The following is a 22,830-nucleotide window of genomic DNA, read 5'->3' on the forward strand; positions in this document are numbered from 1 at the left end:
CCCCTCTCATGCTCCCATCTCAGGGAAGGCACCAGCCACCAGCCATGTGTTCCAGCAGGGAGCTGGAGTCCTCCCTGAGTCCTCCCTCAATCCTCACACCCGATGGACTACCCTTCCTAGCAGACCCAGCTCTGTGGCAAGCCCTAAGTGTCCCCCCTCCTCTCCACCCCACTGCGACTGTCTTCCTCAGACCCCATCACACCTTCTGTCTTTGACCCTGTGGCAGTCTCCTCACCCACGCCCTCGCCTCACTCTTTTCTCATTGATCCTTCCCGGTTGCTGGTCGGGAAGCTTTCTTAACTGGAGATTTGATTGTCCACTCCTCTGCCTAAAACCCCTCACTGACTTCCCACTGCTCAGAGGACAAAACCTAAACTCCTTCTCAGGGCAGCTGAAGTCCTTGATGAACTCAAGTCTCCTGCTTCTGAGTCTGGCCTTATCTTCCCCCCAACTCCCTGCCCCTTGTACTTTATACTCAGCTTGGGGCATGGCTTGTAATTCCTTGAAGAGTCACGCCCTGGTACCTGGCTAGCCACTGTTCTGTGTCTGGAATGCCCTGGGGGAAACATTATGCCTTTATGTCTCCAGTAAGCCTCCTTCAGTAGCCTTCCCACTGCCCAGGGCTGGTGGAGCTGGCCCGTGGCTTCCAGACGCCTTGTACATGTGTCCCTCTGTTACTGCATGTATCACATTGAAGGGGATACCCCCATGAGACTAAGGTCCCTGTGGGGAAAAGAAAGAGAGATCAGACTGTTACTGTGTCTATGTAGAAAAGGAAGACAAAAGAAACTCCATTTTGATCTGTACAAAGAAAAATTGTTCTGTTTTGAGATGCCATTAATCTGTAAATTTAGCCCCAACCCTGTGCTCACAGAAACATGTGCCGTATTGAATCAAGGTTTAAGGGATTTACAGCTGTGCCTTGTTAACAATATGTCTGCAGACAGTATGCTTGGTAAAAGTCATCGCCATTCTCCATTCTCTATTAACTAGGGACACAATTCTCTGCGGAAGGCCGCAGAGACCTCTGCCCAAGAAAGCCTGGGTATTGTCCAAGGTTTCCCCCCTCTGAGACAGCCTGAGATATGGCCTTGTGGGAAGGGAAAGACCTGACCATCCCTCAGCCCGACACCCGTAAAGGGTCTGTACTGAGGAGAATTCGTAAAAGAGGAAGGCCTTTTTGCAGTTGAGATAAGAGGAAGGTCTCTGTTTCCCGCATGCCCCTGGGAACAGAATGTCTCGGTGTAAAGCCGAAGTCGTTCTATTCTGAGATAGGAGAAAACCGCCCTGTAGCTGGAGGCGAGATATGCTGGCAGCAATACTGCTCGGTTACTCTTTGCTACACTGAGATGTTTGGGTAAAGAGAAACATAAATCTAGCCTACGTGAACATCTGGGCACAGTACCTTCCCTTGAACTTATTTGTGACACAGATTCCTTTATTCACATGTTTTCCTGCTGACCTTCTCCCTACCATCACCCTGTTCATTCTGCTCTCCTGCCGCGCTCCTCTTGCCGAGATAGTGAAAATAGTAATCAATAAATACTGAGGAAACTTGGAGACCCCCGCCGGTGCAGGTCCTCACATGCTGAATGTGCGGGTTCCCTGGGCCCGCTGTTCTTTCTCTATACTTTGTCTCTGTGTCTTATTTCTTTTCTCAGTCTCTCATCCCACCTGATGAGAAATACCCACAGGTGTGGAGGGGCAGGCCCCCTTCAGGTCCCTGAGGACCCAGATTGTTTTCTGCCACTGTCTAGAGGAGAGAAGGCCTTGTAAACACATGCACTGTAGTATGCAGGCGTAAAGAACCCTACTCGGCTTGGGGGTGTCAGGAAGGACTTCTCAGACGAGGGAATGCAAGGGCTGGCCCTTCAAGGACACACAGGAGTTCAGCCAAGAAGTGGGCTGGGAATTGCAGGCAGAGGGACTACAGTCCTACTGGATGAAGCGGCCTGGGGAGAAGATGGGTATGGCGTAAACTGTGTGTATGCATGTGTGTGTGTGCGTGTACATGTGTGTGTGCGTGTACATGTGTGTGTAGAAGGGAGGTGGTGGCAGATGACAGCATATGTATGCCCTCATCACCTGGTGGTGAGTAGAGCCGTTGAATGGTTTTGCACGGAGAAGCAACAAGAAGGCTGCTGGGTCTTCTGTCTTCTGGAAGACCCTGCCGCTTGCTGGTTCTCAACATATACAGAGAAAGGCTTCTGTGGGGTGGGGCGTCAGATGGACCCAGGTGCACAGGCTTTAGGTTAAGGGGCCAAGGAACCCCTCCCACCACCCTGGCCTGGGCCAGGAAGCAGGGTGGGTTCCTTGGAAGCTCCAGAGCAGGCCCTGGTCAGAGCTGGGAAACTCTGGAGGGCTCTGGGGAAAAGAGCTCCGTGTTCATGGATGACCATGTAGGAGGTAGGGCAGGGCTCTGGCATTCAGAGGTAAATGGTTGCCGCCTCACCCGCAGAACCAGACCCCAGAGCAAGGTCCAGCCAGAACCTCTTGCTGGTGGACTGCGTGGATGAGGCGCAGCCTCAATGTCAATCAGGGGCTGATTGACAACCCATCTTCTCCCCAGGCCGCTTCATCCAGTAGGACTGCAATCCCTCTGCCTGCAATTCCTTGCCCACTTCACCCCTTGACTGAACTCCTGTGTGTCCTTTAAGGGCCAATCCTTGCATTCCCTGAGTCATGGTGGTCCTGTCCAGGGACTGACACCTGGTCCTGGGGCTGCTGGGGAATCACAGAGACAGCCCCCATCCCTGCCCCTGCCTTCCCCAGCCCTGGCACTGGGTAAGTGGCTTCTATGAGCCAGATGGAGAAATAAACAAGAGAGATGATGTCCTCCCCTCTGGAGCTAACGTGCCGAGGTAGAAGAAACAAATGCATCTGAAGATAATCAGGGTCCTGACAAGTGACACAAGAGAAATAAAGAGAGTGAAGTGGACGACGGCATGGGGGTGGGTGTTTTGGAAGCAGGATGTTGAAGAAGGCTTCTCTGAGGAGGGGAGCTTCAAGCTGAGCCAGGGATGGGAAGGAGCCTGGGAGAGGAGACCATCTATGTAAAGGGCTTGCAGCTGGGAAGGAATGAGCTGGCAGAGAGGTGACCGAGATGGGGTGGACAGGGCCAGAGCACACAGGGCTCTGTAGACCATGGCCAGGAGCCTGGCTTGTATTCCAAGGGCAGTTGGAAGACACGGAGGGGTTTTAAGCAGAGGAGTGGCATGATTGGATTTGTGTTCTAGTCACAACTCTGGCTGGAGTGGGGAGAATGGGCTGTGGTGGGAGTGGGGACAGACTCAGGGAGACCACAAGCAGCTGCTGCAGGGAGGGCAGTGGGGCTTGGACACAGCAGGGCCGTGAGGATGGAGACTTCGGTTGCAGGTGGAACGGACAGGACATGCTATGGATTAGAATGGGAGTTGAGAGGGGAAAGAGGACCTATTAGGACCCAGGTTTTTGGCTTGGACAACCGGGTGGGTTATGGTGACATCTGGTGAGATGGAGAAACCGAAGACGAAAGGGATTGGGAGGCGATTGGAGATGAAGAGTTTCTGTTCCATTCTGCACGGCGTTAGTTTGAGAGGCGTTTTGGGCCTCTGGGTGGAAGTAGCAGGAAGGCCAGGGCAGGTGTGAGTCAGAAGCTCAGCAGAGCGGGATGACCACCTACAGGCATTCAGAAGCATGTGGAGAAAGATGATTCAATGATGCGGGGAACGTTTGCAGTGTAGAAAACAGTAGATACTTGACAGCTGTAAATACATGAATAACATTCAGAGACCTAAGACTCGTGAGACCACATGGGCAAAAGTGTATAGATAAAGAGAAGTGGGCTCACGACTCAACCTAGGTGCTCCAACATTAAGAGATTGGGAAGGACGAGGGGAGACCAAGGGGCCGCCAGTGAACAGCAAGGAGAGCTGGGAAAAGACAGTGTGTTTCAGGAAGGAGCCTGGGCCAGGTGCTGCTGGGAGATGGAGGCATGGCTACCATCTGTGTGTTTGTGGTAGGGGCTGGAGCCAGCTGGGGATGGCTGAAGAGTGTGAGGACGAGGAGGTGGGCTGTGAGTGAGTTGCCGAGTGTAGACAGAGGGCATGGGAGGCTTTGCTGGGGGTGGGATGGGCCAGGGATGAGATACCAGAAACTTGTTCAGATGTGTTCAGGATGGAAGACATCTTGGCATAATGGCTAGTGGGAACAACACGCTACTGCAGAGACAGATGAGACAACAGAGATCCTGGGTGCATGGCAGGAGGGCAGTCTGTGTGGGAGGGCAGGGGAGAAGGCGGGCTTGTCTCTGGAGCCTCTGGTCAGGCCTGGGCTAGACTCTGCCATGCTGCCCACCCATCCACCTGCCTGCCCTGCCCGATAAAGGCAGACGAAGCACGAGTGGGTGATTTGAAGGCAGGTGGGTGATTTGTAGTCCCACAATTACAAGAGGCTCAGTGGCTTGAGTTTTCAGGAAAGAAGGCCAGGCCTCACGTGCTTCTGGAAGCTGCTCTGTCTGGGGACGGACTGGGGTTGGGGTCTCAGACCCGCCCCCATTTTCCTAGCTCTCCTGGGTGCCTCCGTTTGTTTAAACCCCAAACCTGAAGCCAGTGCTCAGGGCTCTGAATTCTCCTGCCTTTTCCTCATTGCCCTGGCAGCTGGTGTCGGTCCAGATGTCTCTCAGTTCCTGATTCTGGGCCTTGGTTCCGCACCTCCCCAGCCCTGGATCCCCTTGGTGACTTCTACACACACCCCCTCCTTCTTTCCCTCTCTTCTGCATCCCATCCCATCCAGGTAGGCAGTCCCAGGAGCCTGGATTACCCTGGCCCCACTGCCCTGACAGCCCTGGAGGAAGGGACCTCAAGGACATCTGGAAAGCCCTTCACCAGAGGCCAGCCTTGGGTTGGGATTTGGAGCAGGCTTCTCAGGAGAGCTGGGCTGGAGAGGAGGAGAGGAACCCAGGGCCAGGCTGGGAGGTGGCTGCTGAGGAAAGAGCAGCCTTCGGGAAACGCAAGCCCTTGGGGATCTCAGGGGAGGGGCTTAGTTGGGCCCAGCTCAGTCTGTGGGGCAAGTGGGGAGAGACAGGGAGAGGCAGTCCTATCACCATGCAGGACCATGCCCTGGGCCCCCTTCCAGGAGCTGGTGGCACTGAGTCTTCTTCCTGGGCCGGGCCTGGCCAGCAGCCATGGGTATGGAGGGGAGAGGGCCTGACCAATCCTGCCCACTCCCTCAGACACTTCTGCTCCTGCCCCCAGTTTAAACCACTTCCCAAGACCAACAGTGCGGCCATTCAGATCCATGTAGTGAAGGGATGTTCAGTGATGTGGAAAAGCTCCCCATTAGCAGTAGATGAAAAAGACAAGTTACAAAATGTAGATCTTAGTTTTGTGAAACAAACAAACACACAAACAAATAGGGAAATTGAAATCACATAAAATGAAACAGAAAAATCTAAATGAAACCTGCAATCATAGACATCTAAACAGGAAACATTGCAATTATGTAAATACCCAAACATAGAAACGTTCATGATGTAGTATACGGTGAAACAAGCTTCTTACAAGTTGGTAATACTCAATTTTGTTAAGAAAAGTTGTAATGAAAATCTAAACAGAAAATGTTAACCTTGTAAATATAAATATTTATCCAGCAGTTGCTCAGTGGCAGACACCCATCTAAGTCTTTATATCAAATGCTCACAACCGCCCTTTGAGATAGGCACTGTTATTTTCACCTCCGGTTTACATATGAAGAAACTGAGGCACATAGATGCACAGAGAGGTTAAGTAACTTGTCCCGGATCACACAGCCAGAAAATAGCAGGCCTGTGGTTTGCACCCAAGCAGCCTGTCTTGAAGAAGAGACAGGAGCAGAAAGAATGTTAGTTATCTTTAGACGTGTGTCTGTGTTGGGATGAGGGGACTTCTTTGTGGTTTTACTTTCTTTGTGCTTTTCTATATTTTCCAACTCTTCCCCAAAGAACATGTTATGCTACTTTTGTAATCAGTGCATCTCCATTCCCACGTCACCCCACACAAAATAAATGGTAATTTTTCAAGTAAGAAAACAAGACAAAAATGTCCCAGAAAGGAACTCCTTCTGCAGCCCTGGGACTCTGTCCTGCTCCCGAGGGGTTGTCAAAAGGGTGAGAACAGTGGCCCCAGGACTGGGAAGGCCAGTAGGAGGGCTCAGCTCCCCTCTGTCTGATGTGTGGCCTCTTTGTGGTCCCAGAGGCTCTGGGCTATGTCCCTGAGGAATTCCTAGGTCTCAGGCCAGAGCCAGGCCTCATCCCGGTTGGTACTGAGTTTTCCTAGCCTTCCTGAGCTTCGGGGAGGTGTGCGTCTGCGTGTGTGTGCGTGAGTGTGTGTGTGTGAGTGTGTGTGTGCGCGTTTGTGTGTGTAGGTGTGTACACAAAGCCAGCATGGAGGAGTCTGGGAGCCCCTCCTTGGTTTCTTGGCACCACACCCCACACATATTCCCAGGTCAGCACAAAGCAAGACTCCCCCTGCAGGATTCAGCTGTCGAGGAACCCTGCTAGGGACCAGAAGCTCACCACCTCCCCAGCAACGCAGGCCATGGGGAGCGCTCTCCATCGCGCAGAGGAAGCGGCTCAGCGTCAGAAACACAGGGTGTGAATCCTATCTCTGGCTCCTAGCCATGTGGCCTTGGAACCTGAGTTCTCTGAACTTCGGGTACATCATTTGTCAAAAGGGCTGATGATGACTGCATGGTTTACATAAGACAACTTGGTCACATGTCTGGAGCAGGGGAGAGGCTCCATAAACGGGCTCCTGAAAGTCGACCTCCCTGTAAAGCCTTCCTCTGCTGCCAGCCGCCCCTGTGATGCTGCCCAGAATAGATCTGATCCCTCTGAGGCACCTCTTCCCCAGGCAGGCTTTCCCCTGGCTCTTCTGCCACCCCGGATAGCAGGCTGCCCAGGCTCACTGCATCTTCATCTCTCTAGAGTAGTTTCTCAAATGCCTGGCTCCATGGGACTGCCTGGGAAGCCTGGTTGAAAATGCAAAGTTCTAGACTCGATCCGTGGAGAGTCTGATTTAGGAGTTTCAGGAAGGAGCTCCAGAATCTAAATTTTTATAATCTCCCAGTGGTTCTAATGGGAGCCCGTGCTCTACCGCCTTCCAGTTGGCAATGTCCTGCCTTAAGTGTCACCCAGAAGTGACCAGTGCCAGGCTGCCGCCCAACCAGCTTGAACCTGAGAAGTCATCCCTGCAGCTGCCCCTGCTCTCCCCACCCAGCCTCCTAGGTGCCCCAGGGGTGTGCTGTGTCACAGCCAGGCAGTGTCACTCCAGAGACTCTTGCTCTACAGTGCTCTCTCTGAAAGTGGGCAGCAGCTGGAGCCAGGAGCCCTGGCCTCCCCCACTCTGCCCCTCAGTGGATTCTGTGCCAGGAATATGTGTCCATATAGAGGCCTGTGCAGACAGCCCAAAGGGCTCCCAGGAGGAGCTGGTGAGCTTGGCCTGTGACTCTGCTGACCTTCCCATCAGGCTGAAGGGGTCCCGCCCTGTGAAGAACATAGGCCACCAAAGATCTTGCCCTGAGAGGCCTACCCAGAATTCCAGAACCATCCCCAGTGGAAGTAGGCAACTGTGGAACAGTGGGTAGGGGACCGCCCCTCTGCCAGTGATCTGAGATCCAGAGGCCCTCAGAGAAAATGCTGGGCCTCTCTAGCCCCGAGGCAGCTGGGAGACCATGGGGAGGGCGGTGACCTCTGTGATTCAAGGCAGGCATCCACTGTGTCTGGCCCTTCCGTCCTCTCAGAATGTGACCTTCTGGACTGGAGGGGGACAAAGGAGACCCACCATCCCTCAATTCCCAATGCCCTGAGGCCATTCTTCAGACAGGGTGCTCACAGCCAGCCCAGGCAGGCCCTGTCTCAACTGGCAAGCTCTGACCATTAGAACATTTTTCCTTAGGCCAAGCGCAGACCTGCATTCCTGGAGCGTCCCTGCAATGTGCCCCTCTCTGATGGTAAGCCCTTCAGATATTTAGAGATGGTATCACACCCTCCTGGAGCCGCCCAGAGCACCATCAGAGCCAGAGCCCCCGGGTTCAAATTAAACTCTTGGAACCTCAGTTTCTTCATCTATGAGATGGAGACAACCATGGCCTCTATTTATGGAACACGTGACCTGGCCAGGCATTGCACTAAGCATGTCACGTGCCCAGCACATAGATGTTTATTATGGCTTCCAGATCCTTGGCCAGACCAGCGGCACTGGTTCCTGGCTGTCTGTGGAGAGGTGCGGGCTCCCTCTGCTGGAAATGGTGAATCGCAGTCAGGACGGGAGAGGACAATGTAGAATTGCAATCTAGGTGGGAGGGACCTCAGAGATGACCTGACCCAACCTGGTGTTTTACAGATGAGGAAACTGAGGCCAAGGGTGGCCGCCTCACTGGATGACCTCTTTGAAGTGTGCCTGTGACAGGTCCCAGATTGGGGCACTTTCTCCCGCCCCCCAACCACACGCTGCAGAGAGGAGCTGGGCAGTTTGATTCTAATGGGCGCCCTGACTTCTGAATCTCACTTTCCATTCCAACCCACCTCATCCCTCTGGGACTACTCGGTGGAGTGGTGGGAAGGACACCGCCAGGATGCAGGCACAGGGCAGGGGCAGAAGCTCCAGCTGTGCACTTCCTTCCCCCAGCAAGCTGCAGTTCCAGGGAAGGTCCTGAGGGCAGGGCAGGAGGTCAGGAGGGTGGGGGATCAGGAGGGCTGGGCTATGGCGTCCACCCACCCACACCATGCCTGGGAAGGACAGAGCCCACAGAGCTGGGGTCTCCCAGCTGGTGCCATTCAGGGAAGCAAAAGAGAGCTGCACAGACGTCTGGGTCCAGCCTGCATTTGCTCATCCAGCTGGTAATATGACTGATGGATAGAGAGGTCCAAAGGGACTTCCAGTGGGGACACTGGCAGACTTGGAAGATTCTGGAAACTTGTAGCTTCTCCGTGCTTGTTGTTCATGGTAGTAGCTCTCTGCTAGGAGCTATGTGATATGCTTTATGGTTATCATTTTTGTTTTCTTTTTTGAGACAGTGTCTTGCTCTGTCACCCAAGCTGGAGTGCAGTGACGTGATCACGGCTCCCTGCAGCCTCCAACTCCTGGGCTCAAGTGATCCTTCCACCTCAGCTTCCTGGGTAGTTAGGACTAGAGGGGTGTACCACCACACCCAGCTAATTTTAAACTTTTTTTGTAGAGACAGGATCTTGCTATGTTGCTTAGGCTAGTCTTGAACTCCTGGCCTCAAACGATCCTCCTGCCTTGGCCTCCCAAACTAGTCCATTTCATGAATGGGGAAACTGAGGCTTGGAGACATAAGAAATGGTCAGGTATTTAGAAGAGCTGGCATGAACCCATGTCCTCTGACGTGAATGGCTTTCCACTAACTGCATTGCCTCTCGTCTGTTCTTGTCTCTGTACCCTCAGTGAATAGCCATGGAGCTCCTAGAAAGAATGGGAGCTTTCACTTGACCTCTCTTCTCTCCCTCGCCTACTGCCCCTCAGCGAGTGCTTCGGCTACAGTCTGGGAGCCGAAGATGCCTGTGTTGATGCCTCCAACACCCTGTCTCTGCATCTCTAATCCAGCTACATGACCATCTCTTGCCCACCTTTGGCCATTGTCCCTAAGACATTTCAAGTGCATCATGCTGCAGACTGGGGCTGCTGTCTCCACAACACCGCGCTTCCCCTGTGTCCCCATCTCAGTCCTTGGTCCCTCTATCCACTCCCCACATGCAGCCATTGAGTCCTCTATTGTTGTTCCTTAAATCTCCAGAATGTGCTGACTGTTTTACTTCTCTGTTGTTATTGCTTCAATTCAGACCCCCCGCCACAATCCTTTGCTCCTTATTCCCCCACACCCTCTCGAGCCTTTCCCGCCATCTCCTTTCCAGGGGACACTCCCTTCTGATCTCTCTCCAGCTTTGCCCAACAGAGTTTTCTAAAATTCTGATCTGTACATGTCACTCCCTGGCTTATAAATCCTTCAGTTGCTCCCATGCTTTAAAAGAGAATCATACACCTTGACTTTGCACATGGCATTTGAGCTCTGCCTCTGCTGCCTTACCAGGTCTCACCTTTCTGCTGCAAACCCAGACACAAAGACAACCCAAAGTTCCTTGAAGGCACCTGCAGCACTTTGCCTCTCCACACCTTGCTGCTGCGTCGGCCTCCCTGCTTTCTTTGCTTGGCCAAAACCTCATCTTCCCTCCTATCTCACCTCAATCATCTCTGCCTCTGGAAGGCTTCCTGGACTCCCCTCACTCCTCAGCTGGTTCGGGGGTTGTGATCTGAGACAGCACACCTCTTCTTATATCTCTGTCCAAAACCTTAATGTAAGACATTGGTGAATACCTTAATTTTCTCTTCCACTAAATGATGTTACTTTGAGCAGGTTTTACGTTTTTTGTATGTGATACCCACAGTCAGGCCAGTGCCTGGCACCTAATAGGTGATTGCTGACTGAGTACATAAGTAAACAAATGAATGAAGAAGGTAGAAAGGAAACAGAAGTTAGGAGAGCAGAAGTGGCTGGGAATGGAGACAGTGGCCTGGAAACCTGGAGGAGGGATCAGCATCCCTTAGACACAAATTTCTCTCCTACCTGGCTGCACATTAGGGGGACTCTCCGCTCTTTCCTGCCCCTCCGTGGCAGACCAGTGACTCCTGGACACCAGTACTGGGAGGGCAAGGGGCCTGGAGGCTGGTCAGAAACCCACACAGAGACCATCCTTCTCCCATCCCAAGGGACGCTGCCAGCCTCTGCAAGAAGACTACCCAAAGGCTGGTGGATGGCATGGAAACATGAGTGCTGGAATGCGATCACCTTTCCTGCCCAGCACTGATTATGCACCAGCTGTGTTCTGGGGCCTGTACTGAAACTCCAAGGTTGTGCATATCCCAATGTGACACCATTCTTTGACTTAGTTTCAGATGAGACTAAGGTGGGCCCAAACCACAGGTGGCTGGAGTGAACTCTGGGCAATGAGTGTCAGGGGACAAGGGTGAGGATGCCAGGGCTATGCAGTCAGCAAGGAGGTGGAACTTGGACTGGGTCTTGAAGCAGAGTGGAAAGGCAAGTGCATTGCCGGCAGGAGGGATGACCTGTATAGAGGCTGGAGGTCAGGACACACAGGGACAAAGAACAGCTGGTTTACTTGGACCTGAGGCTTTGGGATGGAGTGGTAGGAAATAGATTTGGAAAGAGGCATTGGAACAGGGTCCTGGGGGAATTTGCTAAGGCAAAGAGTTTGAACTTGAACCAGAGCGATGAAATATGGGGCTGGGGTGGATCCCACGGGGCCAGCCAGGCAGCCCCTGGCTGCTTCTTCCCCGCCTCTCCAGTTAAGGAGCCATTCCCTGCAGTGACCAGCAGGGGGCAGGACACGCTCACGTTCCCTTAGCCCAGGCCTTGCCGTCAGGGCTCAGTGTCCAGGGAGAGACCTGGGTTGGGTGTCTCTTGGAGAGTGGGGAGGAGCACCAGGCACAGAGGAAACAGGCCAGCTGTGCATAAATGGGGGACCGGGGGAGGTCTGTGGCCCCTGAAGCTGCGTGGTCTGGTGACCTGACCTGGACAGCCCTGGGGTGAGCATACACCCTTCCCTGGTACTAGTGCTGCTTTCCAACTGTGCCCCCTTGCCTTTGCTTTCCCAGCCCCTCCTTCCAGTAGAAGAACCCTTGTCACCATGAGGTGAATTGGGCCTTCCGGCACCCCAGCTCCTTTAGAATCAAACCAAATCCAGGACTGTGGTTGAAGAGAGTCTCTTTCCTCTGCTCACTCCCTTCCCTAGAGAGAACGAGGAAAGGTTGTTGGGCTGATGACAAGGTATGCATGTTGGTACTTGACTGGCATTATTCAGCAGCTCCTGTGCTAAGAACAGGGACATGAAGACAGAAGAGCATCAGGCCAAGGCACCATTACACTCAGGGTCCCCAGGCCACAGAGTAAACAACTCCGTGACTCAGCTGGCAATGGCTGGAAGGTGCTATGAACACAGTGCCGTGGACGCCCCGAGGAGGAGGGAACACCCCTGCACAGTGTGGGCTGCAGAGGCTTTGACGAAGCTGCTGCTGGATCTAGGCCTTGAAACATGGGTGGGATTTTACCAGATGGGGAAGAAGATGGGGCATCTCCATGCAGGAACCAGCGTGAGCAAAGGCACAGGAGTGGGGCTGTGTTTAGATAATATCGGTGAAAAGATACAGCTCTATATGCTTTTCCATGACCACTTGTCTTATGACAAACATTGTGCTATGATATTTATATTTCCAATTTTCAAATCAACCCTTAAGGTGTTATGATCCCCTCTTTACAGATAAAGCATCTGAGGGTCAGAGAAGTGGCATGAGAGCCCTGGTAAAGAGCATAGAAGCTGACATGCTAGTCCCGGTCCATGTGACTCCACTCTGCCTCCGAAAGATGGAAGTTAAGGAGTGTGCAGAGCAGGGGTGGGTGGGAAGGGCTGATAGTGCCACGAAGACCAGTAAAGTCCTTCTCTCCCAAGGGACTCTCCCCTTGGCCCTAGCATCTCTGGCCAGTCTGTAAGATCTTCTGGTCAGAAACCTTTTCTCAAACAGCTATTTACCTTTTCACTTTTCCTTTTAGGAAGAAGTTCTTATGCAAATTTTATTCTTGCGGGTCAGAGATTTTGTCTAGGTCTGGGTCACTGACGAAGGAGGGGCCCTGAAATAGGGTGAAAGGAGGAGGGGCTGGGCCAGACCCCCAGGGGGCATCACCCTGCCCTTGCAAGCCTTTCGCTGGTATTTAAAGGTTGGCTTCCGGCCGAGTGCATTGGCTCACGCCTATAATTCCAGCATTTTGGGAGGCTGAGGCATGAGGATTGTTTGAGGTCAAGAGTTTGAGACTAGCCAATGAAGACAGACACTGTATCTACAAAAAGAAAAAAATTAGCCGGACATGGTGGTGCATATGCTTGTAGTACCAGCTACTCAGGATGAGGTGGGAGGATCACTTGAGCCCAGGAGTTTGAGGATGCAGTGAGTTGTGATCATGCCACTGCACTCCAGCCTGGGGGACAGCAAAGGATCCTGTCTCTAAAACAGATACATAAATAAAAACAAAGATTGGGGTCTTTTCCCACTCTCCATTTGTCTCCTATGTCTGGGTGGGATGGAGTAGCTGAGAGGGCAGACCTCCAGCCATGAACTTCCTCTTCCAGATGGAAGAGAGGCCTGCTCCTCCAGGGCTCCCCTCCTCTGCAAAATATCCTCTGAACCACCTCCCTTCCCTGGTCTCAGTAAAGCCATTCCCACATCTTCCAGAGGTCCCTGCGTTAGTCTGTTGAGGCTGCTATAGCAAAATAGCATAGACTGGATAATATATAAACAACAGAAATTTGTTTCTCACAGTTCTGGAGACTGGGAGGTCCAAAATGAAGACACCGGTAGATCTGGAGTCTAGTGGGGGCCTGCTATCTAGTTCATAGAAGGCACTTTCTCACTGTGTCCTCACATGGTGGAATGGCAACACAGCTCTCTGGCATCTCTTTTATAAGGGCACTAATCCCTTTTATCAGAGCACTTACTCACCTCACAAAGGTCCCATGCCTAATACCATTGCCTTGGGGTTAAGATTTTTTTTTTTTTTTTGAGACGGAGTCTTGCTCTGTTGCCCAGGCTGGAGTGCAGTGGCGTGATCTCACTGCAAGCTCCACCTCCTGGGTTCCCGCCATTCTCTTGCCTCAGCCTCCTCAGTAGCTAGGACTACAGACACCTGCCACCACACCCGGCTAATTTTTTTTTTTTTTTTTTTTTTTTTTTTTTGTATTTTTAGTAGAGACGGGGTTTCACTGTGTTAGCCAGGATCAGGGGTTAAGGTTTTAACATATGAATTTTGGGGAGACACAAACATTCAGACCATAGCATTCTGCCCTGGCCTGCCAAAATTTATGTCCTTCTCACATGCAAAATATACTGATTTCATTTCAATAGTCCCAAATGTTTTAACTCATCCTAGTATCAACTTTAAGTTTAAATCCAAAGTCTCATGTAACTATCATCTAAAACAGATATAAGGGAGACTCAAGGTATGATTCATCCTGAGGCAAATTTCTCTCCAGCTATGAACCTGTGAAATCAAGCAAGTTATATGTACTCAAAATACAATCGGGGAGACAGGTGGAGGATAGACATTTCCATTCCGAAAGGGAGCAATAGGAAGGAAAGAAGGGATACCAGGTCCCAACCAAATCCAAACCCAACAGGGCAAACAACATGAAATCTGAAGGCTGGAGAATAATCTCTGGCTGATGCTCTGCCCTCTGGACACTGGGGTGGGGGTTGGGCCCTCAGAGCTCCGGGTGGCCCTGCCCCCATAGCTTTGCTGGGCACTGCCTATGTTCCATCTCTCACAGGTTATTGTTGGGTGCCTGTGGCTCACTCAGGCTGGAATTGCACGCTGGTGGGTCTGTGGTCTGGGATCTTGGTGTTGGCCCACCCTCATGGCTCCATTAGATACTGTCCTGGTGGGGACTCTCTGTAGAGGCCCCACCCTTGCCGTACCTCTCTGCCTGGGTCACATAACTGAGGCTCCTGGAGGCTCCAATCTTCAGGATCTAGGTGAAGGTAGCCACGCCCCCATAGCTCATGCACATTGACAGGGATGGCACTTCACGGAGCTGCCAAGGTTTATCACCTATGCCCTCCAGAGGGGTGGCCACCTTGGCTTGTGTTGTACCTAGGCCCACTGGAGCCATACCTGGGGTGTCCAGCTAGTACTGTGCTAAAGTGCAGGGAGTGGAGCCTTGAGATCATTCTGTCCCCCAGGCCCTTGCACTCTGAGCCTGTGATGGGAGGGACAATTCTGATAATCTCCAAAATGTTTTGGGGGACAGCCTTCCATTGCCTTCATCAATAGCACCTGGCTTCCCTTGAGATGGCCCATCCATCCCAATCCCTTTCTCAAATCACTGTGGGGCCACATTCTTGGTGTTTTCTCTGAACACACTTTCTCATTCTTTTCAATATGGGTAGGTTGAGAATTTTCCAAAATTTTAAATTCTGCTTCCCTTTTGATTAACAATTCTATCTTCAGATCATCTCTCTCTTCTCAAATGTTACTATACGCACTCAAGAGAAGCCAAGCTGCACCTTCAACACTGCTTAGAAATTTATTCATTCAAATATCCCATTGCATCGCTCACGAATTCTACCTTCCACAAAAGCACAATGATGCAAACATAATGCTGCCAAGTTCTTTACTACTTTCTAATAAGGATCGTCTTTCCTCTAGTTTTCAATAAAACATTCCTCATTTCTGAGACCTTATCAGAATGGCTTTTATCATCCATATTTCTACCAATAGACTGTTCATGACCACTTAGGTAACCTCTAAGAAGATTGAGGCTTTCTCTACAACTCTTCACACCAGAACTGCTCTTAACAGTCCATTCATGGCAATGGTTAGGTTTTTTTCTAGAATGCACTTCCAAACTCCTTCAGCCCCTACCCATTATGCAGTTCCAAAGCCACTTCTACATTTTAGGTATTTTTTACAGTAGCATCCCACTCCTGGTACTAATTTTCTGTTTTAGTCCATTCAGGCTGCTATAACAAAATGCTATAGACTAGGTAGCTCATAAACCACAGAAATTTATTTCACAGTCCTGGAGGCTAGGAAGTCCACAAGCAAGGCCCTGGCAGATTTGGTGTCTGGTGAGGAAATGCTTTCTTGTTCATAGATGGTACCTTTTCGGTGTGTTCTCACATGGTCAAAGGGCAAGACAGCACTCTGAGATCTCTTTTATAAGGTCACTAATCACCTCACCAAGGCCCCACCACCTAATGCCATCATCTTGGGCATTGGGAATTTAACATACGGATTTTGGGGGTAGGAGGACACAAACATTTACACCAAAGCTGACACCTTCTCAGCAATCATCCAGTCCTTTTAAATTGGGACACTCACCTTTTTCTTGCCAGCAATCATTGAAAAAAAGCAATTTAAAATAGTAAAAATTATAATAAATACCATAATAGCAGAGAAGGATATGTAAAAATTAGAAATGTTCTACCCTTTTCCCTTGCCTCATCTTATTCCCCAAGGAACCACTCTTAACAATTTCTTAGTTATCCCTAAGATATTTCTATATATATAGAGAAGCACATATAGCTACAAGTCACTGTATGTGCTTTGTAAAAAATATATACAAGTGGGATCATATCATAACCATAATGTAACCATGTTATTTTGCAGCTTGCTTTTTTCACTTAATGTCAGATCTTGGACCTCTTTTTCATGTTGATATCTGTAGATCTACTCATTTTTTTTTTTTTTTAGTGACTATAAAAAGTTCATTGTAAAGATATGACTGACCAGTTCCTTTTTTAATGGAGATTTATGCTGCTTAGGTTTTGCTAAGGCAAACAGTTCTAAGATGAACAACTATGTTTGTAGATTAATTGCCAGCTGACTAATAATGTGTGTATTTAAAATGTGAACATGTGTTCCCAGATTGACTTTCAAAAACACTGTAACAATTTATAGTTCCACTAACAGTGTATGAAAGTGCCCATTTCCTTATATTAGCACCAACATTAATACTATCAAACTTTTAAATCTTTGCTAATCTGACAGATGAAAAATGGTAAAAATTTTTAAATTTTGAAAATTTAAATGCCTTTAAAAGTGAGGGTGAGCATTTTAAAAAATATATCTTGGCTATATAAACTTCTTTTTCTTTCTTTGTTGTGAAACCCACGTGCAGAGGGATTTTTTGAGATGGCTAATCTTTTTCTCATTGATTTGTAGAAGCTCTTTGTGTATTAAGGAAATGTGTCTAAAATTCATTTTCTTAGCTCTTTCATTACAAATTCTATGTTTGAAAAGGTTTTGTTAAGTAGCAGTTGCCAAGTTACTAGTTCTTTTTCTGTTTTCTCCATCTGATCCATGTATACTTAACCTCAAATATTTATCTGCTCAGATAGCCAATGTTTCTGCATTGAGTTGATGTAACTCCAGCCAAAAGCAAAGCACTGGAATTTTTGTTAATCCCAGAAATCTCACCATGGCTAAATGTAGAGTATCCATTGGTTTTCTGAAATATTTTAAGTGGTTCAAGGAACCCTAGAGGCCTGGGGCCCTGGAGTGGGAGCCACAGCCTCTGATTTAGCCCTTTAGCTGGCACTTCCTTGGGCCAGCCCAGCTCACTTGAGCCAGCAGTGTGGTCAGCACCTGTGTGCACCCCACTGTCCAGCTGTGGATTCTTCTGTTCTGGTGAATGGGCCGGGTGTTTGCATATTTTCCCCTTTGTTTATAGGCACTTATAGGTGTGGGTCCCTTTTCCCTTTAGCAGATGGTCCCTGAGGCAGCACTGAACCTGCCCTAGGCCAGGCCCAGTGGGACTTCACTGGGGGTTAAGGAAGAGATGGAGGAGTACAGTGTGGGGCGGACAGAATGGGGCTCACCCTTAGAGCCGCTCAGCTGGCCCGCACCCCCGCTGCCCATCCTTCAGCCTCCCTACTTCCTTGAAGAAATGTTGCCAGACCCATGTTCTATTCCCTTGAGGGTAGGTGTAGGCCTCCAGGCAGGTTGGGAGGGGGTCTGCAGAGCCCCACATTGGAGAGTGGAGGGCTGGACACCACTCTCCAAATATGGGCCTGTGTGTCCTAAGTAGGAGTTAGAGGCATAGATGGGTAGTGGGGAGGGGGTGTCCTGGGGAACGGAGGTAGCTTTCGGGCTTCTGGACACTCACCCCCAATCTAAAAGCAGCTTCACTTTGTTCGGGAATGTGTGTGGGGTGAGGGTGGTAGTGCTGAGCTTGCAGGTGTTGGGGTGGGAGGAGAGGGAGAGAGGCCGGAAGCCTGCCCCTGATTCCTGACCTGTCTGAGCCTCTGCAGCTGACTTAGAGGCTTCCAGGTTTATTTGTTGTTTTAACCCAGGGCTGCCTTTTAAGAGACTGCCACATTCCTAAGGGATTGGCAAGTGAAGGTGATGAATGGGGTTGGCAGGAGGCAGAGTCTGAGGAAGTCAACAAGAACTCGAAGCTGACACCCGGGAGCCCAGGTTCCCAGTGCTGTGGCCACGCGTCCTGTCGGAGGACTGGTACCCCTGCTGACCCTAGTGGGTGGGGAAGGAGACCTTGGGCTCTGAAAAATCCCCTTGTCTCTTCCCATGAATATCCTCCAGCCTTTCTGGTTTGCCCTGTTCTCTGCCTCAGGGCACAGCTCTCCTGCCCCATTGGGGCAACCCGAGCCTGGGAGTGGGCACAGAAAGGGTAAGGGCTGAGGCTGGCAGACCTGGGTCTGTCCCCTGGAAATATGCCTCAGTGGCAAATGACTCCCCAGAGCTGCCTGAGCTTTTTTTTTTTCTTTCTTTCTTTTTTTTTCTTTGTTTTTGTAATTAGTATCTTAAGGAGACGATACATTTCAAGAATTGCTTAAATTCTGATACCCGGATTTAAGCATGTGAACACATGATGAGACTTTTAAACATGCAATTAAAGCTATTCATCAGAATTTGTTATACTACCAACATTACAGTTACTTTGGAGCATAAGTCAAATGATTTAAAGTAATCCTGTAACATACCTAAGGAGCACCTTCCTATATTACGCATGCAAATTACTTCTCCATGTAAAGGTCTTTTCACTTTAATTTCTATGTTACTTTTTCTTTAAAGCAGGGCTGGTGAGATGACATAGACAGTGCCTGCTCTGACTTCCATGAAACCTTATTTCATTGGCTCCATTTGCCCCGCCTGAGCCCAAATGGAGTCTCTGAGAAGGGAGCAAGAAAGAGCTGCTCCTTCTTCCAAATGTTCTGCTTTGGTCTGCAGGAAAATTGTCTCACTAAATACACAAATCTATCTTGACAATGCAATTGAATGGCCCTCCCATGTACAGTGCGATGCAATAGGTGTATTATTCCCGTTTCCTCTATCCTGGGCCCTGGCAAAACCATCCCAGCCAGACTGAGGGAACACCAGTCCTGATATTTGGGACATGGTAGTGAAGAATGTGGCTTCTGAGCCAAGCGGATGAAGGGCAGACTTGGCCACACACGGGAGCTGGCTTCATGGACTGGTTCCCCATCTGTAAGTGGGAACCGCTCTGCTCAGGCTGCTGCAGAGATGAAGTTCCAGCAGGTGTACCAGTGCTACAGTCAGGAGCGGCTCAGTGCCTATGCTCTCACTCTCCTGGAGGCCCTTCTCTCGCCTCCTCTGGGAGCTAAGTCCTTCCAGCCAGGCCTGACCATCAGGCCCCTCTAGATATGACTTGGCTGACCTTCTTTCCCCTTCATAAAATACTTGGGTCTTGAAGTCCCTTTCAGCTCTGAAGTTTGATCACTGACTCAGGCCTGGGTTGTCCAACTTCATAGTTTTGCAGGCTGGGTTCAAGGAGTAGGCTTATGCCGAGAACTCAGGACACAGTTGTGTCGGTAGGACAGGGGTCGGAAAAGGCTTGGAACATGGAAGTGGCGTGGGCCTCCTGCTGGGAGTGAGAGAGGAGGAGGTGCTTGATGGTAGTTGACATGGGGTGTGTGTGTGTGTGTGTGTGTGTGTGTGTGTGTGTGTGTGTGTGAAGTGAGAAGTAGTCTTTCAAAATAACATTTGTCTCGTTTTCTCATTTTTCTAGAGCTGGCTGGATTGAAGCAGGGTTTGTCTTAGGACTGCCAGGAGCATGTGTGTGTGTGTTTGTTTGTGCGTGCTGAGAGTAGATGTGACAAAACGTAGCCCTTGAAAAAGCCATAAAACAAAGGCTTCTCAATTTCTCTGGGGTTATTTACGGATATTTTATGCCTCTGCCATCCACAAAACCAAGGGCATCTATTTAATTCATTCTTTCAAGGAATGTATTGAGCTGGGCCCAGGAGGCCGTGCTCTACATCCAGAGGCTGGCCCTGTGCTGGGTACCAGAGATAAAGTAAGAATAAGACGTGATTCCATGCCCCCGAGCCCACGGCCCTGTGGTGCAATGCAGAGTGTGGGGAGTCCTATGCCTGGGTGGCTGTGGGGTTGGGGGCTGTGGTGGCCCAGAGAGGAGCTGCAGGAGGCTCCACTGCTAAGGAGGGCTTGAGCTTGCACCAAAGACCAGGTAGGCACCAGTGCAGTCCCCACAGTGGGGACAGGCACCACAAGCCATAGCGCTGCTGGTGCAAACACTCAGAGGCATAAAAGAACACTGGTGATTGGAGAACCAGATGTAGCATGGGGTAGCCAGAACCTTGGGGACAAGGACAGTGGGGAGAGATGAGAAGCTTATCCTGAGGGTCACCACTAAAGCTTTGGGGGCCTGACTGAGGAGTTTGGATTTTAGCCTGTGGGCAGGGGTCCTAAACTCAGCTGTCTGCAGGGACCAGACTAGGAGGAGAGGCATGAAGATGCCAGTGCAGAAAGAGGTTACCCTGGGGAAGGCAGGCCTTGTCCCCTCTGTTCAGTCATTGTCCCAGGTTGGGGGGACAGGCCCAGAGTAATATGTCACCTAACTAGCTCTTACAGAGAAGCTGGCAGTCTGGGTTTTTACATGGGCACATTTATTTTTAAACGTTAGCAATTAATTCAAATTTAATACATAACGAAACAAAACACATGGCTCAGGCCCACCAGGAAGGGTCTGGGTGTCTCACTGGGCGCTCAGGCCCTGTGTGGCCACTGCCTGTGATGGTGGGGGATGTGTCCACAGCTTCCAAGTGGGAGTGGGTGGGTTAGAGTTTGCTTCCTGTGGTGGGCATTCTGAGGAAGGCTGTACAAACAGCTGGATGGACAGAGCTGGAGAGACCAGTACAGAAGTTATGGAAAAATCTCATTCTTCATTCATTCATTTAACAAGTGTTTATTGAGCATGTGCTGTGTGCCAGGCACTGTGGTAAGCAGGTGCTATTAAAGAACACCCAGCCTGTTTCCAACCCACAGATCAAGGTCCAGGCTAATTCTGCCATGCCTTCCCAGGCCTCCTGTCCTTTCTTCCCAGGCTCTGAGGCTACACTTCTCAGTCCCAGGCCAAATCTGCTCTCTGCAGGGCCTCCTGAACTCCAACACAGCCTTTTTTCTGGGTTTTGCCCCCACTCCAGTCGTGCTCTGTCCTCTTCTTCTCTGGCGTTTATTGCTCCTCACAGCTCTGCCCTCTGCACACCCATCCTTCAGTGCCTGGGTGTGGCAGAAGAGGAGCTCTCCTTTCCCCAGCTCTCCTGCTCTTGTCATCAGCAGGAAATTTGCAGAGCTTTTACTCTGGATCCAAACAAACACTCATGTGTTCATGCACCTAGCTGAGAGCCCAACCTGGGTCTGGGCTGGCCTGGGAGCCTGCGGGATGCAAGGGTCTTTGTCCTCAAGGCACTCCCAGGTATAGGGGAATAAGCCCTGTCTACCACCAAGAGCAAGACCACTCAATACCCGATGGATAGTCCCCATGAGCCAGTGGGGGCCGTGGAAACATAGAGACCCAATTCTTAGTGCTGCGTGCTTAACTTTTATGGGCTCATGGGTGCTTCACCTCCGCCCATTAAAGCCAGCTCTGTTATGGTACTATTTCACATTTGAGGAGACTGAAGCTCAGAGAGTTGACTAGACTGTCTGAGATTGCTTAGCTGTCAGAGGCAGCACATTGGTTTGACCCTGGGGTGGTTGACTGCAAGCCCACTTAGTGCACGGCCATTTCAGGAGTAGGGTGTGAGAACTGGCAGGGATGGGGGGGTAGTGGCTGGGGCACATCCCCACTGGACATCTTCCTGGACTTTCTCCAGGATGGGGAGTGATTCTGCACTGGCTGATATGCGGTGTGATGGGCCTGGCTGCTGGTGTGTGGCCCCGTGGCACCCCCACCCTTTGCTGGGCTCTCACCCAGCCCCCTCTCTGGTCTCCGACTCTGTGGCACGTGCCTCTCTTCTCCCAGTTTATCCCCCCTCCTCCTCCTCCTAGACAAAGGTAGCCTGATACTGTGAGTCAGCTTGGATTGGGAGCCAAGGTCATTAACTCACCTGGGCCTGTCAAATGGGTGTAAACACTGATTATCCTGCAGGGATCTAGCGGAGCTCAAACCTTTGAAGACTACAGAAGGAAACTACTATAAATATTTAGAGGCTTGCGTCATTCATTCATTCAGCAAGTATTTATTGAGGGCATACTCTGTGGCAGGCCCTGCTCTGAATTTTAGGGATATTGTCCTAAGGAAGACAGCCTTAGCTCCTGCCTGCATGGGGCTTACAGTCTAGAGTAGGGTGGGGGGCAGACATTCAGTAGTCATGCAGATGAACACATAGGTACAAAGCAAACTGTGTTCAACAAGATTGTTAACAGGGATGGAGCATGGGTCCACAGGTTTTCCTGAGTAAGCGGAATTTCAGCTGAAGGATGACGGGTCAGCCTGCACAGGGCAGGGCAGGGCAGGGGCCCCCAGGGCGTGAGTGCAAAGCCCTCAAGTGGGGGACAAGCCAGAGGCTTGCGACAAGGAAGCATGAGCCAGGGCGGTGCGGGGGGAGGGTGGGGGGCTGAATGGCCGGACAGGGCATGGCCTTGCAAAAGAGAGCTATTGAAGGATTTAGTTTAAGTGGCTTAACAAAAATAACCTCTATCTCTTTGACCTGGGTCCCTAGAGCTTCTCCTGCCTCCTTTGCCCTCAGTGTCCATTCTGTGTGGTGAGAAGTTGAGCTGGGGGGAGGTCTCAGCCCCCATCCCCTTCTCGGGCAGAAGGGCAGCTGATTGAAAGCAGATGTCTCGCCCTGGTGGGGCCCAGCCCGGCTCCCCAGTGCTGACCTCAGACCTGCACCGCTGGCATGTCCAGGCCGCAGACTCTCTGTCAGCAAAGCCGCATCCGTCCTGCAGAGAGACGGTCACTGTGGCTGCCCACACCCCCAACCCAGCAATTTCCCTACCACG

General features: G+C 50.8%; 2 protein-coding genes across 2 annotated transcripts in view; one reads left to right on the plus strand and one right to left on the minus strand.

The window, feature by feature from the left end:
- PSMA5 (proteasome 20S subunit alpha 5) overlaps positions 1-22,830 on the minus strand; it is a 509,972-nt gene that overhangs the window by 369,780 nt on the left and 117,362 nt on the right. The gene's annotated exons all lie outside the window — the stretch shown is intronic.
- Positions 21,645-22,830, plus strand: part of STRIP1 (striatin interacting protein 1) — a 272,900-nt gene continuing 271,714 nt past the window's right edge. The window contains exon 1 of the mRNA XM_050745631.1: positions 21,645-21,651. The gene's annotated coding sequence lies outside the window, so the exon portion shown is untranslated. The remainder of the gene's footprint in view (positions 21,652-22,830) is intronic.

Source organism: Macaca thibetana, chromosome 1 (assembly GCF_024542745.1).
Source record: "Macaca thibetana thibetana isolate TM-01 chromosome 1, ASM2454274v1, whole genome shotgun sequence".
NCBI classification, from domain to species: domain Eukaryota; kingdom Metazoa; phylum Chordata; class Mammalia; order Primates; family Cercopithecidae; genus Macaca; species Macaca thibetana.